We start from the raw sequence: 21,632 nt of genomic DNA on the forward strand, positions 1-21,632 counted from the left end.
GAAATGTTTTCAGCTCTTTATATGGAACATGGAAAAAAAAGAAGTGCTAGAATTTTACTGGGTTATTAAAGGAAATATGTCACAGGGATTTTCTTACCCAGTGCTATTTAGCCTTAGAAAAAAACACATGAAATATTACATTTTTCTATGAAAAAGATAGTTTTAAGGTTAAAAAAAACCTGCTTGTTTTGAAAACTGTTTCATTTTTGTACAACCTCAGTCATGAACCTGCTTTTGCAGTGCCTGCATGTGAGCCCATGGAGGGATGGACTCCTACACTCCTCAGGTTAGTGTCTGACCGTGTTGCTCATATGGAGGGAATAGAGTCACTGTGTATGTGCTTCCTATCAATTAGGATCAAAGCTACTTAGCTGGCAGAGATACGCTTCCTCTGAATCCTCATTTTGGGTTTCTGTCATGCTTCTCTAATCTCCTACAAAGTTACATTTCCATAAAGAAACATTTCCATTTTTCCTGCTTATTTCCATTCAGTGGAAGGTTCTGTAATGGTGGGGGTTGGTTTTGGATTCAAAACCTCCTCATGTAGGTCAGCATTTTGAGAATGCCGTTTTCCCAGTTGTTTTATTGCAGTGCCTCAACCCCTTAATTTGAAACAATAGAAGTCTTGGAATGGTTCTTGCTTTTCTTTCATTTCCTTCTTTCAGAGAGCTGAATTTCTCCTCTCGTCACAGTCTCCATCCCAGCTTCAACCCATTTATCAATTCATAAGTCTCGCTTCTTCCAGAATAGTTTTTCAGATCTGTATTTTTAGCTGCGAGCTGTTCCATCTTTCCAAAATGATCACTTCAACCTCAGCCACTGGAGCTCAGACATACAATATTTAAATTATTATTTATAGTACAGGAACATGCAGAGACTTTCATTAAAGATAAGGCATTAGGCATGTGCCTTGATGAGTAAAGGCGCAGTGAATGATAGCCCTGCTCTGAGCAGTTTGCACTCTTAAGCCTGGGTGGACTTGCTGGGAGAATTTAAGGAGAAATCTAACCCAGACACACATTAGCATCACCCAGGGTTGAATGCAGCCTCCAGGTATTGACAGTTACCCAGCCCTGCCTTCCCCATCTGTACCACCCCATCTCAGTGTGATACTGCTTTTGTCTCAACACCAGATAGGCAAAAGAGATGGGATCAAACAGAGGAATAAGGGAACTGAGTACCATGGGAGCATGACCACCCAAGGGAGATGTCAGATGAGCACATCTGCCTCCAGCATGCAGCAGGGCAACCCCCAGAGCTGTGGTGGTGGTACAGCTTTAGGGCATGATAAGGCCATACCACCTTGAGATAACAGCTTACATGTACGAACATGGGCAGACAATTCCAGCTTCCAGCGTTTTCCCAGTCATTGCCAGAAGTCCCTTTTCTCCAGCGTGGCCCTAATTCTTTTGATTCCTCAGCTAGTACCAGCTCAGGATCTGTCAGGCTTCTACAGGCTCTGGTGCATTTCTGTACTGAAAGAAACCTTTCTACTTGGATTACCATTTATAGCCCCAATTTTTTTTCCACTAAGTCGTGATAATTAGTTCTGTGTGGCTTGATGGATTCTCTCCCTCCCCCTTGCCAACAGCGATGAAAGATCTGATCCCTTTACGGGCGTTTATAAAACCAAACATACAAAATCTGATTTGTTTAGGGCCAAGCTTTTAACCGCTTTACCATCACACTGTAAACCGAATGTGTTAGCAATCTTGGGCATTGATTGATTTATAATAAGGGACTTGACTTGAGGGGGGGTTATTGCCCTTAGGTGTGGTAATACAAATGGTTTTGGAGGGTCAGGATGTTGGTGCTGACTTCTGTGGGGCAAGGATTTGGTGTGCAGCTTCTGCACCCTGCTGCGGTTGCTGATGAAACATCCCAGTGCAATGGTCTTTCAAGCTGCCCTTCTTATCAGGACTGAACACAGGAACAGGGAAATAAAGCTTAACAGCACTGGTCAGGGTTTCACTCTGCTCCCAGGTGTCCAAAAACCAGGCCATGTTCCCTGACCTAACAGGGAGGAATGAACCCTCCTGCAGGTTTGAGGGGTTGGGGTTGGGTTTTGGCTGTTTAGAATTAAGATTGCAAAGCAAATTCAGTACTTAGATGCAGAACATCCCTGGTGTTAAACTATCGCTAATGAACTCAGGGCTTTTTGCCCTGGACCAGCATAAAACCTTCTCTAGGCTTTCAGAGGCAGTACTGCTTTAGCCTTCTGTTTGTGCTGATTCGTATCAAGGCAGAATGCTTCCTTTTTTCCCAGAGAAATCCCCTGTGTTTTACTCATAAATAAAAGAGAAAATGAAGAAACATTCCTGATGGTATTTCTGCGATTTGACTTTGCCATCAGAATAGAAGTGTACACACACAGCACTTGTCGTCCCTAAAACTTACATTTTGAAAGTTCTTTGAAGATGTAAATTACAGATCTTTCATATGAAAAGTTAATGAAGGACTCTAAACAAAATAAAATAGAAATGATGACATGAAAGAGCCTTCTTATGGCTTCAATAACAAGATAAACAGTTTAATATTCCACATACTGCATTAAAAATAACAGCTAGGCTCTATGGAGACGAATCCCCTAACTCAGCTGCATTGGTTGTCACATTAGCCCAGGACAGTCAAGGAGACTGATGACTCCCCCTTAATTGTCACCTCCTTTTGCCCCCAAAAAACACTGAAGGCAGCCAATACCTGCTAAGTTTCAGCAGACACCACAAGTACTTTAACAAATACAGTAGTAAAGTGCCATTACCACCAACACTTCAGCAGCCCCCAGAGTGATAGACATATACTGTATTGACAGCCTAGAATCTTAACGAGCTATAGCTGCTTCAGACCGTATTGATTGTCCTGTTTTAGTCTTCCTCCAATGCAGACAAGAGGCAATGAGAACCAGCATTTCATTAAAAGGAGACTTTGTCCAGTGATTCATATTTCATGAACACTTGTGAGCAAACATGTCCTGGAAAATAACCAATTAATTCAGCTGTGCTAAGACTCAAGGTGGAAACTGAAAACTACACCATCGCCTTTGCAGAAGCTGGGGAAAGCACAGGGTTCAAAACCTCCTACCATATAAAAAGTTCCCAAAACAAGGTTTTGATCCACATCCCTTGGTTCACTTCTCTTCCTACTTCTCGGCTCTCCTGACAGCTTCTCCTGCGTATAATGTTGTTCTGTGTGACTATTGTACCGTGCTGTTCGCCGCTCAGGATGCTGCGAGATACAGTGCCCATTTTCCTGTGAGTGGTTTGAGGTGGTGGTGGTGGTTTTGACAGCATCGCAGATTTGAGCTAAAAGTGACCAAAAGCACAGAGGAAGGAGTAGCCTGCAATAATGATTTGCAAATTGTGTTAATTTCATAGTGGGATCCTGCTTTTTGATAGGATTTAATGCGTAATGAGCTCCTGAGACGTTATTTTTGCTTCAAAGCTTTGCTGAGCACTAGATCCTATTAAATTCTTGCAGTGAACACACCAAAAAAATACTTTGAGCTAATTTTAATAATTTTTAATTGAAGGAATATTTTTATTCCAATTTGAATATTCAAGCTGTTTAAAAGTTAACACATTCTCAAAGTAAGTATCAGTCTTTTCCTTCCATAATACCTTTTTTTAGGCAGCCTGTGGCACGGGGAGAGGGAAGGGAAGAGAGGGTTTCTCCATCCTGGATTTATTTTTCAGACACAATGGAAACAAATTTAGGCATTTTTGGCTATTTATTTCTGTTAAAGTCCCTGCATGCTGCCGTTTAATCTCCATTCTTTTTATTGCTGTTTTATAGTCTACCATTATTGTTTGTTTGTTGCCTTTTCTTTCTCCTAAAAGCAGAAACAAAATACAAATTTCCCTGCTAGTCCTTTCTTGTGTCATAGCAGGAGCCAGATTTGTGTGTATGTGTGTCATGCTCAGTAACATATGTATTTTGTTGTTAGTAGAGTTGTTGTATTACATTAAATCTTACGGACCCCAGCAGAGACCGGCATCCCAGGTTGCAAGCCAGCTAGCAGGAGACCAAACATAATCTACATACAGAAGTATGAAATGTGTTTTAGTGCCGTGTTTTAGGAAGGAAAAGTAGGCACAGAGAGATTCAGTGACCTGGTTCAAGCCTTCCTAAAGATCTGGGCTTGGTTCCTATAGCCGCATAGTGTTTCTCTGATTTATCCTCTGAACCTTCCTGCTCCCCAGAATCACACACAAGGCTGGAGGACAGCGGGCAGGCACAGGACAAATGGCACACAGCTGTGTAGTTTGTCTCTTCTCATTTTCAGCGTGGTATAGACAAAGAAATTGATGTTCAAGTGACAGCTGTGCTGAAGGGAAACCCTGACTAAACAAACTCTGTGCTCTCCTACACTATGATCACTCAAGCTATTGCAGGCATGAAAAGGTCCCGAGTCCCATATCTCTACCAGAGCAGGATTTGGGGCTAGTAGAGGTGCTGCTGAACCTGGTGTGCGTGATCCCAGCTTGCCCATCATTTCCTTACGGGTGTCTGCAGGGAGCGTGTGGCCAGCCACTTTGGTGACTGAGGTATGGTGTGGCCATGGGCTTCACTATGACCAAAGGCTTTTGGTTTGCTGCAAGGCTCTGCTCCTGATGCTCTCTGGTAACTGAGTGACCCCAATGACTTGGTCAGGCTTTTTCCATGTCCATGTTAGCTTTTGGGAATCAGAGATGGATGTTTGAGGGCTCTGAGATGTTTGGGGTGACCTTGGGAAGGCTCTAACTACAGCACAGAATTGTGAATGGTAAATGCAGTAAGCACATCAAGAGTCTGGCACTCTGGCAAGTCTCAAGACCTAGTCTTATGTTGCTATTTTTCCTCTATGGCAAACTTACAGATTTCAGAATGACTTTGCTGTAGCAGTGACTTGAAAATTATAGTGAGTGAGTGTTCCCTTTTAAATAATGGATTACGAAGCAAAGATTAATTTTTGCTCAATTTTCACACTGATTCAGTGCCTTGCTGCCAGCAGCAGCAGAAGAAAGAAGGACATGAGTTCACAGTGGCTTTCTTTTCTTTCAAAGTCTTAGCATGCTTTTATTGGATAGGACTGTTTGTAATGAAGTCCCATCATTCACATCTGGCTGCCTACCTAACCATGGGATGTTGACATCTCTGAAACATCCTTTGGTTAATGCCATCAGTGGAGATAGTCAAACCACTTTTCAGCTTGCTCACTGCCTGTCTAGAGGAAACCAGACCTCTTCCACTATGGACAGAAGGTCATATACCAACAATCCCTATGACAGCCAACACTCTGCAGCTGCCAGGCTTATTTTTAGGCCAATTGAAACAGGGGGGAAGAGGGAGAAAGAGAGAAAGACAGACAGCTGAGAAAAGGTAAAACCAGAAATGCTGTGTCCCAGAGGCATTTATCAGCCCAAATGAAATGGAAACAGTGAAAGGGAAACACTGCTTTGCTTTTCTCAAAATTGTATTTCCAGTTGAATGAGTTGAAAAGAAAATATCCTTTCCTTTTCCTGCAATTCTGAGAGATGTGCTCGCTAAGTCTGCAGCTTAGTAGGAGAGACAAGGAGTATTTATTTCCCACATACATTGGTAATTTATGAGGTTGCTATAAATGCAGAGTTTATGGAAGTAAAATCAGGCCATGAAATAAAAAGGATTTTATTCAAATATCCCAGCTTATTAATTCTGTCTAATTCTTCACAGAGGAGATGAGTGAGGATGCACACAAGGTTTACTGCATTCTAAGAGGGAGACGATCGTGTGCGAGTGGCACATGCAGGGTGTATTTTAAAAATAGCAAAGATAAGTGAATTTTATTAGGGTTTGAAATGTAATTGAATTTTCCTTTTCCTGTTTTGCCATCAAAGATGCCAGAATGAAGTTTACTGTTCTGAGCAAGGGTCTTGCATTGCTAACGAACCTGCGTGAAGTGGCTTCACCTCCTTGTGCAGCCGGCTGTGACTGACGGGATGTAAATGCAGCTCTTATCTATGACACATGAATGGGTGGAGAAGAGATTTAGAGCCTTGAGCAAGAAATAAGATGCTACAATTGCTTTCACTGGGAATTAGCGTTCCACCAGTTGCAAAGACGGGGCAAATGTATTGTTCATTATGAGTAATATTAACAATCAGTTCCACTGAGTGCCCATCACTATGCATATAACAAGTGTGTGTTGTGTTGTTGTCCTGCCTTGACCTCCGGAAGCCTCCAAGGGGATGAAGGGGTGGGGAAGGATCCTCTCACGTGATGTGCTGTAAGAAACATAGAAAGGCAGAGGTAATGCTGAAGTGTCACCAGCTTCAAGGCTGAGATGCTGCACCTGAGAATCTCAAAAGCTCTCAGAAATCTGGCCTTTTAAGATGCTCTTTGGAAGAAATGAGTCAGCATAGCATGAAAGTTCAGTCTCTACTAGCTCTATGTCAGCAGGCTCTCCCTGGGCACACCACACTTCCCAGTGGCTGTTTTACACTGATACTGGGACGTGGAAAGGGAGAGCACAAAAAAGTGAAGGTGCATTGGATGCTAGAGTAATAGGTTAGCTGATACTGACCTCCCAGAGCAATTCTTTGGAGGCCCTCACCGAATCAAGCCTTTCCTGTTGGCTAACTTTGGAAAAAGGCAAACGTCCCAAGAAATAGCCCCTTCCTTGTCAGACCCAGCGGCCCTGCACTGACTCCTCCCACCTCTTACTCTCAAGGTTCATAGCATCTGAGTGTATTCAGTGTTTGCCAGCTGGCTTTAGGGTGTCTGTTAGCTTCCCCTCCCACCCCAGGTGACACTGCATATGTTTTTGGATGCGAGGGACTAGGGTGCAAATAAAGCCTATGTCCTTCATAGTTGGACTGTTTTCCTGAGCAAGAGGAGCAGCTAAGCCCCAGAAGTCAGAGGAGGTGGTAACATCAGTCACCACCCAGAAGGAGAGGATAGAAGCTAAGATCTGGTACCTTGCATTACACTGATTAGGGCTCTCTAATTGAGGCAAATGGCATATAAAGAGGGAGAAGGTCCCTGCAATGGCTTTGAGTCGAAGTATAATCCTCCTTTCCCTCTTGGCATCCCCTGACCGTGTGTGTCCATCTGGGCTACTCATCTCCGGAGGGGTTAGCTGTGATCCCCAGTGCCCCTGTGAGCGCAGTGCTGGCAGAAGGCACATTAAAGCTGGTGTAGGAGCAGCGCTGCTCCTGGACTGTCACTTGGCTGGATGACACGGATCACTTTCACAAGGCAGGAAGGAACTGGAAGTCTGTGATGAGGCTGTGGGACAGAGTGCTTTAAAGAAAGACCGGCTCTGGAGTTCCTAGTCCAGTGGTACCCCACAGGGGGCTGTGATTGGGGCTGTGATGCTGAGCTGAGCTGAGCTGCGGTTTGCGCAGTGCAGTAGTGCACTTCATGGTACTTTGGTGTCTTTTTTTGGAATGCTTTGATAGCGGAGGTGGCATATGACCTTCTGCATTTGAGATCTGATGGCTCAGGAATAGCTGTACTATTGGCCATCAGTCCCTATTCTCATATACAGAACTATTGCCAAGCTAAGAAAAGCCTTAGAGACAGCTGGCTTTTCTAAGAAGCAGTTCCCATTGTTACATTCACTAAGACTTCTGGACCCCTGAGGTATACAAGGGAGTGTCTGAGTTGTAAGTATCAAAAGAAATTAATTAGTCCATATTATAATTAAGGCTTTTTTAATTAGCTGAATAATTAGAACTTTCCTTGCCTTACACTGCACCTTTTCCCATAGCCAGATAATCTGGAACTTTAGAGCTATTTACCTAAGTAAAAGGCATTTCCAGCATCAACAATTCTCTTTCTGTAATAAGGAGGAGTAAATAACAGCTCTACTGCAGCTGCAAGAAAGGCAGCGCTCTTTAAAAGTCGTCTGTCAAGTCAGGCTTGTCCCTCAAAATGTATGTTTTGTAAAAGCCTTCAGAAAATGTTGGGTCGAACTGTTTTAGTGTTATTGTGGGGAAATCAATATTTCCCTGCAGCCTTTGCAACCCCCAAATTGTAGCGTGTTGTTTGTGCAGAAGAAGCTGAAAGTGAAACTGTCTGAAAAAGAGAGTAAACCAGCCTGTTTCTATGATTTGCCCTAAAAGCACCCGAGGTAAACAAAATGACATACTTGAGCAGTTCTCCCAGTGTAAAGAGATGAAGGGGGGTGATGGTGGGGTTTGGGGAAGGGGGTTTGATTCTGTTTCATCCTTTGTCCCTCTTTCCTCCCATCTCCTTCAATGCCGATCTCACCCTTCCCATCTCCTTCATGTTACTCCTATGCTGTGCAGCATATCTTCCAGGCGTTGCTCTCCAGTGAAAGCACTAGGGAAATCATGCAGGGTTCCCATGTGCTTTGGCACTGAAATGACTGAGTTGCTGCAGTGGTTCCCCCACCATTGGAGAAGAGAAAACCTTTTCGTTTTGCTCTGAAATGCCAATATTCAGAGCATCAGAGGTGGGAGCACCAGATCCATCAGGTGTGATGCATTTGGGAGCCTTGAGCTGGCAAAGACATGGACAGCATTCCCGTGTATCCCTGACCTCCTGTTATGGACTCTGCCAGAAGCCATGGCCTTAAGTCAAAGGCTCTGTAGGATTAGGTCATGGTTAGGTCATACCAGGAGGAACAGAATTTATGGTCTTAGGTACCATGGTTGTAGATGGGTATTTAAAGCTGTTGAAACTGCATTCAGAAAGGAACCACATTGGTTTGGGGAGCTTGGCTGAAACCTCTGTGAAGAATATGAAAGCAGAAAGTCTGAGAGGCACATAACTGCTCACAGACACACCGGGGTGGATGCAGCAGCTTCACAATGTGCTGTGTTCACCTGCATCAGACAGAAAAAGAAGGTTAAGCCAGGTTGTGGGAGCAGGAGGGCAGAGAGCAAAGGACCGGAGGAAAGAAAACGCAGTGCTGCCTGGCAGAGAGGCTGCTCTCTTTGTGTGCTTTGTGCTTGGGCTGGAGCATCTTCACAGGGCTTTTTCTCCCTCTAATCTGGAAATAATTCTGATTTATTTTAAGCCTTCTATTAAGACAAGTCACGCAGCACTGCCTGGCTGGCAGCAGGAGGCTCTGTGTGTGTGTGTGTGTGCCCGTCAATGTGTGTGTGTATCTCCAAGGGTGCTGCCTGCCTTCTTTAGTTGACACTGCAGTCAATTATTGTGTTTTCAATTATATATAAAAGGCAATGATGGAGTTTTTCAGCTTTTATAGGGCCACAAATCACAGGGTCCTTCACTGCATGAGCAGCGTTGCTGCCACAGTGTAGCATGGGAAATCACAACTTGTATGTGCAGTCTTGCAGAGGAACCAGTGCCATCAGGGACCCGCACACTACAGGAGGACCACCATGGGGCAGGTGAGCCCCTGCTCTCTGCATGGCCCTTCAGGCACCATACCCTGTCTGACAGCCAAGGGCAGTGTGGTTCACGGGTTATGCCATGAAAGGACAGGAAGATCTGTTTTCTGTGTGCTTCACGTGTTCAGCAATGTGTTTTTGAAGGAGCTCCGCAGCTTTCTATCATAGAACCATAGAATCATAAAACCATAGAATGGGTTGGAAGGGACCTTAAGATCATCCAGTTCCAATGCTATGGGCAGGGACACCTCACACTAGACCATGTCGCCCAAGGCTCTGTCCAACCTGGCCTTGGACACTGCCAGGGATGGAGCATTTGCCACTTCTTTGGGCACCCTGTGCAAGTGCCTCACCACTTTCACAAGGAAGAACACACAGGATGAGCAAGGAAGAGTTACAGAGGCTGGGTGAGGAGGTCATTCATGGGAAGGGTTATGATACAGAAAACAACATGGGCTACAGCACAACTTACCCTGAGTATCTTAGGCACACAATGGGTCTCTTGCCAGCCCAAAGCAAATGGGTAGATCTGAAGTGAGCAGGCTGGAAAACTGTTGTAAACTCGTGTCTGTTTCACAGAATGATCATTTAGTCATACATAATATAGTCACCCAAAGCTGTATTTGCAAAGCTAACACTAGAAACAAAGGGTTGGCACTGGCAGATGAGTGTTTTCCTCTGAAACTAGACTCTATAAGGGAAGCCGGAGGATGTAACAGTGCATGGGCACCACAGTCCTCATCAGCAGCCAAAAGATGCTGTCTTCCATCCAGAGATCTGAACAAGGACTCACTGCTGTCAGGCTTGGTCTTTCCTCAGCTTTGGTGTTTCGGTGTGTTAATGCACATGGAAATGCCCCCACATTGCCTGGTACAAGGCAGTATGAGCCACGCTGAGCTTCTCCAGTGTTGTGCAGTAAAAGAGATATAAGCCAAGCCATTTTTATTCTGCTCCATGCTGGCAGGGAAAGGGGTGTCTGAAGGCATCACCAGACTGCATTTTACTGGTGGCAGATTGGTGGCAACCCAGCAGTCAAGTCCATGAGCGCGAGGCTGTGAGAGGCTGAGCAGCACAGGAATAGAAATCAAATCATTGCCACATAGGGTGAACAAGAACACTTGAGTTCTGAGACTCCAGTAAGCAAGCAAGTGAGAAAAATAAACAGAAGTTGTCAGCTGTGCTGGATAGACTGACTGCAGTGCGGACTGGGAAAGGAGTAGTGACCGTGATGACTGGGATGGAGACATGTAGAATGATCCCATTCCATCCAGGCCATACCCCAGGAACTTATGGTCCTTTGCATAATGAGCTACAAGCTGTAATAAGTAGAGTAATAAATGGCATAAAGAGGATCCTGTCATGGTATGGAAGGGGGATCCCATCATGGTTTAGAATACCCCTAATGCAGGGAGGCAGGGACCAGCATGAAAGAGAGACCGCTGAAAGACTTGGTTACCCCTCCAAGCTGAGCTTTCACTATGGAATGGGGATATTTGTGTGGAGTGGATTGTGGCTTTAGGCAAACAGCCCAGTTAGACCAATTCTGATGGAAATCCTGGAGCTAATGCTGGCAGAATGCCCACTGATTGGACTCTGCATGACACTGCTCCCAGCAGTGGGGAGAGAGAGTAGGCTCTGGTTGTTATGATGAGTGTTGGGATTTTGAACTGGTTTGGCATCGAAGCTGGAAGAAAATTAAAACTCAGATGAGGGTTTGGAATCATTAGTGCTAGAAAACAGCTCCTGGGATAGCTGCTGCATTATTGCTGGGGGAGCCTGAGGGCCCACTGGTTCCAAACTGGGATTCAGAATCGCAGTGCTAGAGGTTAGGCATGACAACAGGACCTGGAACTCTGCTAACGTAAACGAGGGGCTGGGAGGGTTCATTGGAAAGAAAAGGAACTAGAGACAAATCTGGTCAAAGCCACTGGTAGCAGTGATAATAACTTCCACTGCTCAGGGTCGTGAGGACAAACCAGCCCAAAGCTCTGGAGGATGAGAGGGAACTTTGCAGTCCTGCAGCGTGTGGCACTCTGCCCGCAGGAAGGCAGAGGGTGTTTTGTCTCGACTGGATAAGTCTTGGAAATGGGATTTGAAGTAGATGTGAAACAGGGTTTGGAAGGAGCTAAGGAGCCTGGGAGAAGACCTGGCTAGGTGGACTATAAAACCCATTAGAGTCTTAATGCATAAATTGGCAGAACTGTGCAGTAGCAATGAAAACCGAGATACTGGGAGCCCGAGCTGTTATTAGATTCTGGTGCCTCAGTGACTATTGGAATTGCTATTTTGTGATAGTGTGGGTGCCGACAAGGTACATCATGGAGACAAGAGTGTACAGTGGTCTCCTGTGGTGCAGGGAGTGTATCAGCTCTGCTCCTACACCCTCTCCCAGTGCAAACTGCTCACTGCAGAGTGTGGCTGAGTTTTCTTGTATGCAGTGTCTTGTGCAGGATAATAAAAATGGGCTTTTCAGCAACTATTCCTGAAACAAAATAGGTTACCTTAGATCTGACTAACTTTGGAAGGATAATGCAGAAGTAGAAGCGCTCGTAATTGCCTTACCTACAAAATGATGTACTCCTGTAAAGGTTCCTGAAATAGTCAGGCCACCTCAGGATGAGGGTGAGTTACCTGTCTGCAAGCATAAGCCTGAGATAAGTTGGACTATGGAGTATGGAAAGATTAATGCCTTTGCTTTAATAACGGGGCTTGATCCAAGACTGCAGAAAGGATGTAAGTACCCAAGCAGAGCCCAGAAAGCCTGGTGGATCAAGGAATGTCAGTGCAGTGACCCAGTGGGTGTAATTCCCAGGGCGGCTGGTATTAAAGGGAGATAGAAAGATGCATCTGCCTGTGGATTTCAGAGCATTAAATGCTGTAGCTCCGCAAACATCACCTCTCCTTGTTAAAATGTCAGAAATTACGGCTGCAGTAGTACAAGGAGCTAAGTGGTTTTCAGACATAGAGCTAGCAAATGCATTTTTCTTTAGCCTTTTAGCAGAGAAATGTTGGTAAAAGTTTGTGGTTTTTACATTTCAGGAGGAACAAAATTGTTCCACGTGAGCTCCTCAAGGATTTCACAAGCTCCTGTGACCTGTCACATCCACATCATCTGAATGTGGGAGAAGGCAGCCTGCAGGTCCAGGGAGCATGTAACATCACATATGGATCACACCTGAACTGGAGGGATTCTGAAGGACAAGCCTGTCAGCAGAGAGAAGCTTTTGGCTGCAACCCAGGAAGAAGGATTTAAAGCCAACAGACAAAAGGTTCAATTAGTGCAACGAGAGGTAATATATTTAGGAGCAATGGTAGGTATTGAAGGCCAGACTTGTGATAAACAGAGTGTGGAATTAATGCAGACGCTGCCCAGCCCCACTGCTCTGCCTAGCGAAGAGCGCTGCGAGGCACATTTAATTGTATGCAGGATTTTATTCTGATGCTCACTGAAGTGAGTCGTCATCCTGCTAAGCTCTTAGAGAAAGCTAGGCAGTGGGAGCAGGGTGCAGAGAACCAGGCAGCTTGGCTAGAGCTGAAGCCAGCCCCAGCCCAGGCTGCAGTGGTGGGCTGTCTGAATGCAGGAACCCTCTTCATATGTGGTTTGCCTCTCTTATCCAGGAAGGAGGTGCCAATCTGGCACAGAAGCCCATGTTCCAGGCTATTGTCTCTGTATCTCCAGTCTTACTGACACCACGACTCCTTGTCAAAAGGAATGAGGATCTTTAGGCTGGAAATTGGGTGATATCACTGGAGGAGGGCCAGTGGCACAACACACCAGTCATGCTTCTTTGGAATACATTGTGATCAGTACAGCACAAGGTGGTGTATATCTAGCTCTTGGTCAGCACAAGGGACCCTCAGATTAATGAATTAGGAATTAGACCTGGGAAAGAGCACGAGACACAGCACCTCCATGTATTAATGGTGGAGTGTGCTGAACATGAGTGTCAGATTCTGCAGCCTCCTGATGTGCAGTGGCCTGTGCAGGTTTAATTGTCTCTGTCAAAATACATCCACATAAGCCAGAACTCTGCTTTACAGGTGGTTCAAGCTCCCATAGGATAAGGCTTGCAGGAGTTTTGCTCCAGTCCATGTAAAGAAGAGCAGGAGGCAGCGGGGCAGGTCTCGTCTCGCTCAGTGGAAGAGGCAGGAATCCCAGCTGCATTGTAAGGTGTGCTGCCCTACGGTGGGAGCAAACAGGGGTGAAGGATTTCATTTTGCTGAATGAGGGTTTTGCCCAGCTAAGAATAAAACTGCACACAGCAGAATATCCACAAACCTCATGGTAGGAAGAACTTGGCTTCTAAAGGAAGCTATAAGGGTGTTAGTACAGGTGAACAGCAAAAGTTAGGATATGATGTTCCCATCTAATTGGCTCCACAAATGACTGTGGTCAGCCGTGATTATGTTCCTTTTAAGACCATGACATGAAGGGAGATGTGATTGACAGCCACTGGTGGTGAAAAACCTCTGTAGCAGATGAATAGCAACTGAAGGGTCTCACAGATTAATGGATAAAAGGATTTGACAAACAACTGCAGTAGGATCATCAAGAAATAGCTGAGCAATTAGGGCAAAATGTTCATAGAATAGATAAAAGGTAGAGAACGGTAAATAACCAACATGAAGAATGGCAAATAGGCAGCCAGGTGTATATCATGGGTTTCCTGGAAAGAAACACAACTTGGGCTGGGATGGAGCTGGCAATAAACACAGATAAAGAAAGGCATTTCCATTGTATATTAGTTCATGTAAGTTCTGACAATGTGAGGCAGTTCCATCAATCATAGCCCAAGCTTTGGAGAGCAGAAAAAGGCTAAGCTACAGGAAAAATGGTCTTTATTTTTTAAGATCACATAAAAGAGCGACTGTTAACCAGTCACTAGGCTTGGATCAGCCCACAAACATGGATTTGCTGTCATGTGTAAGAATAGCTCTTCCAGCTGCTGTGTTGCGCATTGATGCTGCCAAAGCTGGGAACATGGTTAACGGTGCTGGGTTCTTTCTGTTCTGCCTCCTGTGTCAGGGAAAGGTCCACATGGAGTTCCCTTTGTGTTACAGTAGGGAGAATAGGACTGGAAGGAGCAGAGCTGTCAGTGATGCTGCCCAAGGTGGTTGCATCCTCCTCCTGGCTAGTTTGCACTTCCTCTGTCTGAGCAAAGCACACTGTACAGTCAGTATGGATGGTCAGTGTGATAAAACCATTGAATGGGCCTTGATACACTCGATATTGGACAGCAGCATGGCCTGTGTCCCTGAGATGTCCTAGTTCCCTGATCGTCCAGAACTGGGATGGCTTAACGCTGCATTAGTCCCACTTTTCCACAGCTAGTCATGCTTTGTTGTGGCTGTTAAAAGAACAGTGTCACCCAACAGTTCCAAAGTCCTCACATTTGATTTCTTTTGCTCTTCCTTCCGTTTTACAGAGTCCCATCCACTTCATTTTGCAAGTATAGTAACAAGAGACATCCCTCTTTCCTGAGAGCCCAGCGGGCTGCTAACAAGTACTGTAGACACAGCCATGCACTATTGTTCCTGTCACCTCTAATCACACAGTGATCACCATCATGCCAAATCCCTTCCTCCCATCTGCATGCCATGAGTTACGTGGAACACTCCCTCACCCTTCAGTGCAGCCTGAGCTTCTCTTTGCTTTCTCCATCTTTGGCCCTCCCCAGTCCGTGCAAGCAATCCAGGGGCTCCAAAGAGGAAAAGTGCCTTGTTACGATGAAGGGTCTCTAACTCACTACTTTTTCCTGTCAAAGCGACTAGTTTCTTTGCCATGAACTGGAATCCCTTGAGAGAAAGCAAGCAAAAACCGTCTTTCAGCAGCCTTTTCTCTTTGCCCTCCTGGTGCAGGTTGAAACCGAGAAGAAAAGTGCGGGGTGGGAAGATTAAAAAGAAAAGCAAAAAACGCTCAAAACGGCAGAATTTCCAGAGCCCAAACAATCCATGGGACAATAGGAGATAATGATTCCACCTCTGTGCCCTGCTCCTGCCAGACGGGCGTTTTGAACACGGCATCTGCCGGAGGTGGTTAAAGACCCGAGCGCTCTGAACGTGGCGCCGTGGTGATGAGCTGAAAAGCTTGTTGCTCACGTTGCAAACAAAGACTTAACAGAGGGCAGAGGTAAAACCATCTGGGACCCGGCCTTCTAATCAGGCCCATGCTGTGAGCTCATGGTATTAATCCAAGAGCCAGTGACACAAAGGCGGGAGGACTGCGTGACCCCGAGCCCGTCCAGCGGTAGCTTACACTACCCAGTATCCTGTGTTCCATTTAATAAACTCCATTGATACGTTTAATAACGACACCTTGTGTTTCCACAGTTTCATGTGTGACCTCGCTGTGGTTGCTACCACAAACACAAAGTAAGAGAGTCAAGGATCATTAGCTGAGGAGGCAAAACTGCCCCTTCTCTTGCTCTTCTGTTTCTCCTGTGAACATCAACTGCTTGGGAATCAGCGATTGCTTGTAATCCTACCTGTCTCCATTGCAGACGGGCCAGGCTTCTGTGAGAGCCTGGTTAAAACTACAACGTTTCCTGCAGCTTGGGGAGCTCTCATCCTGCTTGCTGCCTTTGGATGCCTCATGCCATCACCCACCTTCTGCCCAGGGCTGTGTTTAGGGTCCCCCTGTAGCCCCATGGGCTGCTCTCACCCCATCTCCTCCCAATTCCCTGCTGAGGAAGGAGCATCTGCAGCCACCAGGGGCCAGAGGAAATCCATTAGTAACCCCCAAGCACCCTTTGGAGGGTCCAGGGCTGCGCTGCATAAGCCAGGGGCCTTTGGCTTCTCATAAAGGTCATCTGCCTCAGCAGGGGAAGGAAAAGATTGATGTGTACCTCTGCAGTTCTTTTTTCTAGGCAGACTAATGAAAACTAGGTAAGAAAAATGTCTGGTTTAAAACCTAGAGGCAAGGGTTTGTTTGGTACATTTTCTGTTAAGTTTGGACTTTGGGTTTGAGGCTTTTTGGGGTGTTTCTTTAATGATGATGTGATTTAGTGGTGGGTTTTTTGCATTACAGTGTCAGTTGTCAAACAAGCCTCCTGATTGATTTGTTTTTTCATGTCTAGCTTTCAACATCCTCAAAGGCATCTAATTGTTCAGGACATACTGAGGATCTGCACTCAGAGAAATCAAGCCTCGAGTGGAACTCCCCTGAAAGCAAAGGCACCGGGAAGCCAAGATTGGTTTTCAGCAAGTAAGTGGTTTTCATTTTTCGGCTTTCTCAAGGACTCTTTCAAGGGCTAAGCAGATGGCTGGGAGATCCACAGAATGGAAACCTGCCGTTTTAATGGGGACAGCAAAGTGTGTGTGGAGGGGGGTTGGTTGGTTGGGGTTTCTGTTAGTTAAATCGCCTTTTTGTATGACAGCAATTTAGGCTATTTATGCAGCTGAGATGCCAGTGCAGTTTTTGTGCGTGTGGACTCTTCCTCTCCAACAAAGGACAGAGGAAATTGCCACACTAATTTTCTGAGCTTCCTAACGGCTCTGAAGCACGACCAGAAGAACAATTTCTAACTTAAAAATACAGAGGCACGTAAAAGAATCAGGGCATGCACAGACCAGTTCAGTTCATTCAGCCTCTTGGAAACTTCAGGCAGCTATGGCTACACGCTCATTCCACCCTAGATGAAGACATGGGCCTGTGCTGAAGATAGGGTTTTCCAGGAACATTTAGGGCTGTGTTAGTCTTTGGGCAGCCTGGAGTAGCCATCAGCCTGCTGTGCCCAGTGATGTGCCTCAGGGAGGCTCTAAACCCTTGCTGCTATAAGGCGTGATGGCCACAAGCAGGCAAAGTCCATGGGATGGGCAGCACAAGCCACAGGCTCCCATGTCCCCCAGCCCTGAGCCTGGCCAGGCAAGATAGAGCACATCTATACCCTGAGGTACAAGCAAAACCAAGCCTTTGTACCCTGGGAAGAGGAAACGAAACCCAAACCCCAGCATATTAACTCATATCTAGTGCACACCATCTGGACCTACCAAAATGCCTTGTTACAGAGGAAAAAGAATGCTGATCTTGCATCTGCAAGTGGAAAAACTGAGCTTTAGGTGATCCCTCTCCTTAGGGAGCCCCATGCACTCCCAGGGATCCTATGCCCACTGAGCATCGGCTTCTCTGCTCAAGTGCATACGCACCCCACCTCCCTGTGTCTATGTTTGGATGTATTTGCTCTATAGCTGTCCCACACATTTTCCTCGCTAGCCTGTCATAGCCATTACTAAAATATGCTTATCTCATATATGCAAATAGCAGGTTATTTATAAGATTCTTTAAAATTTCCATAATTGTGCTGTAAAAAAAATCTTTTTGCTTATCTCACAAAGTGTTGTAACCGCAGCGTTACTTTTATTGAAATCCAAAAATCACTCAGCAAAATAAGAAGACTTTAAAAAGTGACTTATGTTTTTGAAACAGAAGGGAAAGTGAGCAAGGAAACCAGGGCTTTATTATTTTAAATTAGAAAGTTTAATGCTCACCGAAAAGGATATAAACTGTAAATGTATTTTAGCAGTTCCTAGAGAAAAAGGGAGAGGTTTTAATAATAACACTGTGTGTGCTCTTATATCATTTTCATTAGAAAAATCTCTGAGCTCTTTCTGGTTATTAAAGAATGGAATGCCTTGGAAGACTCTGGGGAGGCACTATAGGGAAGTAAGGTAACAAATATAAGTCCACATTATGCTCCATACTGTGATTACTTGGAACTTCCCAGCCACCTTGGGAATCTACAGCCGCCTGCTACAGCTCAGGGTTACAAGTCTACCTCCCAAGCACAACCTTGCTGGGCTGTGATGGTAGCTGGCTGTGGCAATGCAAGAGGCTTCCTTGCATGTACCCACTCATTTCATGGGTGAACCAACCCCTGGAAGGGGTTTCCCATACTCAAAGGTGTGGAACAGAAATGAACAACAGGGGGTGGCCAAGCCCTTCACTGTGCTCATCATGGGCTCCTGTCCCTTGGGGAGCGCTGCAGGGATTCCTCTGCTTCCTTTGGGAGGGGTCTGACCCCATGTGAGTAGATTGCTCACTGGGCACAGGAGCATTCCCAGGCAGGCTCTGACCATTCATCACGGGAATGATCTGGAGAGGACAGAAAAATAAGATATTAGCCTATATTTAGCAAGAGTCGTAAAATGTTCCCTGGAACAACAAAAGGAGGAAGAGCGGCTGTAAAGGTAGAGGATATTCCCTGGGCTGATGAAGAAAATAAAATTAAGACAATCCCTGGTGTTTAATTTCAGCAAATACAATAGACGGAGTGAGTGCCCAAAGAGGAACAGTGTGTTAACATAACTTAGACAAACAGGAGCCAAACTGTTGGCCTGACAGAAAGACGAGAGAGCCCATCGGTGCAATGGAGGAAGAGAGTAAATTGAAAACCAGATGGTTCATAGATGTGATTGCATCTTCAGCTTCAGCGAGAGGAAAGAAGGAAGGGGAATACGTATACTATAGGCAGGCCAGGAAGACAAAAGCTGGAAAAACATACACAGGGAGAAGAGGCAGACTTGTCATAATGAAGTTAATTAAAATAGCAGGATCTCAAGTTATTTTTGGTCCCAGTGTTAGAAAGCCCAGAATTCCAAGCCTCATTCTTCATTAATACAAAACCTTTCCGATTTCATCCATTCTCAGAAAAGGGACTTCTTCCTTTCTGTGCTAGATAGTGAGTCAAGGCAGATGGGAATTATTCTGAGCTTGGAGAAAACAAAGAAGTGCAAATTAATGGCTTACTGGCAGAAAGGCAGTTTCAAGCAGTTTGCCAAGGCACATTTTATTCCTACACTTATCCTACATGCATGATTTTGTCTTTGATTCTGTGTAGATCAGAAGTGCATGGCCAAGCAGAGATACCTATCTATATTGTGGAGTGGGCATTGAAACAAGCAAGCAAAAAGCAGATAAAAGAAAAGGGGGAAAACCAATCTTATAATGGCTGGTGCAATGACTCAACAACTTGCTTCATAGCACTCAGTAGACAGAAAATAGAACAAGCCCGTCTTGCCAACTTGAACTCATCCCATAGTTTCTCTGTGGGTTTATATTCATCTGTGCTTCACTGTCACACATATAGATATGTATGTATATGCACATCCATGTATTACATACAAAGAAGCACTGATTGGTTGCAGGGGATCCTCATAGCCATAGGGACCCTGGCCAGGATCCTTGTTCTGCCATAATAAGAAGCTTTGCCTTTGGCTTCAAAAGTGGCATGGCTTCCCTCCAGCTTCCTTTGCAGCAGTAAAGCTTTAAATCTCTAGCTGGACTTTCTCTGCCCAGGACCATACTTCAACCCCTTCTGTGAGAAGTGTGGACATGGTCTGACTGTGCGAATGAATCACACACAAACCATTTCAGATATGATACCGGCAGTATTTCAGTCATCATTTGGCAAGAAGGTGGAGGCAGAAACTCAAACTGCTCTTGTGTTGGAATAGTGTTGATTCTTTCATAACCATTACCTCTCAAGACCTCAATTTTATATCCCTTGGGAACAGATTCTCTCTGTGCTTGGGAGATTAGAAGCAGGAGATCAGGAGATGGTTCAGTTCTTGTTATGACTTTCAGCTGCTTTCCTAACTTCCTGCCACCTTTTATTCCCCTTGTGTAAAATTAGGATAATGACATTTCATCCTATGACAGCAGTTTAATGCATTTATGTCTAAAATGCTCAGGTAAAGGTGTTAATACCTTTCAGAGATTATTGTTTATTACCACAATTGTGATTACTGATAATTCTGAGAGCTTCACTCTCGCATAGGTAATAAAAGCAGACTGTTATGAACATCTTGTCTTATTTTGAACTTAATGCCAATTTTGTTCTGAATTAATTCCTTTGAATAGAATTATTCCTGAACTACATCAACTAGGGACCGGCATCTGACCCCCAGTGTTTAAGAACTGCAGATAATCATGGGTGAAAAGAGACGAAAATACATTTTATCTTAAGAAGTATCTACTGTTGTGATAGAGACTGAAATTAAAGTATAATCCAGAGAGAGGAGGGGGGGAGAGTATTCTTTAATTAAAATCAGCTACCTCAAAAGATGGATATTCTCAGGAGTGATATTTGCAGTGTGCTGAAGGCTTTCCACTTAAACCCTGGATGATGCAAGGAAAGAGGATTCTCAAGGAGTAATATTGGCATTAGCAGATAGCCACTTGCCACTGCACAATAAGGTGGAATTTGCAGAGCAAAATATACGGACAATAGAACGGAAAGATGGACAAAATAGGAAGCTATCTGAAACAAAACCTCATGATTATCCTGCAGCGAATGAATAGTTTGGCAAAGATAGAGACCCAAGATAGAGACTTGGAGATAGAGAAAGAAAAATTAAACCAGAAGCGGCCAAGATCAATGAAAACAATCAGCACTTTCTGCCAAGAGATATGTTAAAAAGACTGAAACTGAGGCTTTAGATAACATGTTCAGAATGATCTTCTGTCCCACCCACCATCTCCATAGCAATTAATGGTCGCAGCCAAGGAAGAATTATGGTTCCAGCCATGGATGTTGGACAGACCCCCTATGAAAGGCTGTAGGTGAAAGGCACAGTGTCCATTTTGGGGTCGTTCTGGTCGGGCTGGTGTGGATAACACCTTCCTCACCTCCGGAGAGATGCTGCTTCTGACAACATGGGAACCACAGAGAGTGCACTTGAGGGGAGTACTTCTGACGAGCGTTCCACAGCGAATCCTGCTCTGTTCTCATTTTAGTTACCATCACAGATGGCTTCCTGCAATACAAAGAAGGCTCCTGGCAAGGCAGTTTGCTGGATAATGTTAGAATTGGATGTGATGGGAGTATTACCTCACAGAAACACCCATTCACCAGCATTGATTTCATTGTGTGTTCAGCACAGCAGATTTGAGCAGCTACTTTGCACTGGCTCCCTCACACAGATACAAGTCTCTCCTGCATGAATCTTGTCTAACAGCTATCTGCAACCAGGTGGTCTCTGTGAGAAGTGGTTGTGCTGCAGGGAGGAAAAGTGTATCCTCTTTTGTGCCTTGCCTTTAAAAAGCCTATGTCAGTGGTAAAGCGGAGATGCTGCTGTAATGGAGGCTCTGTGGGGATCATGGGCAATGGCATGGGCAGCACCCTCCCTGTGCCCTGGGCACTCTGGTGCTAGGGAGAGGATGCACATAGCTTCAGTGCCTAGAAATGTCTTGTAGCTTTGCTGTATGTGATGCAAATGTTTGTTCTAGAAGGAGCTTAAACCCAAATTGTTAGTCTAGTATTGGCCACACGATATTGCAGCCAGCAGGTTGGG

At 45.1% G+C, this 21,632-nt stretch overlaps 1 long non-coding RNA gene across 3 annotated transcripts in view; it reads left to right on the forward strand.

The window, feature by feature from the left end:
• LOC133215607 (uncharacterized) overlaps positions 1 to 21,632 on the forward strand; it is a 356,656-nt gene that overhangs the window by 324,903 nt on the left and 10,121 nt on the right. For all 3 annotated transcript variants that reach the window (XR_009726429.1, XR_009726428.1, XR_009726427.1), the window contains 2 exons: positions 12,381 to 12,631; positions 16,418 to 16,545. This is a non-coding gene — a long non-coding RNA (uncharacterized LOC133215607). The remainder of the gene's footprint in view (positions 1 to 12,380; positions 12,632 to 16,417; positions 16,546 to 21,632) is intronic.

This window comes from Neopsephotus bourkii, unplaced genomic scaffold (genome assembly GCF_033783945.1).
Source record: "Neopsephotus bourkii isolate Nb327-2 ecotype Australia unplaced genomic scaffold, CSIRO-AGI_Nbou_v1 NB_991, whole genome shotgun sequence".
Classification (NCBI taxonomy): Eukaryota; Metazoa; Chordata; class Aves; order Psittaciformes; family Psittacidae; genus Neopsephotus; species Neopsephotus bourkii.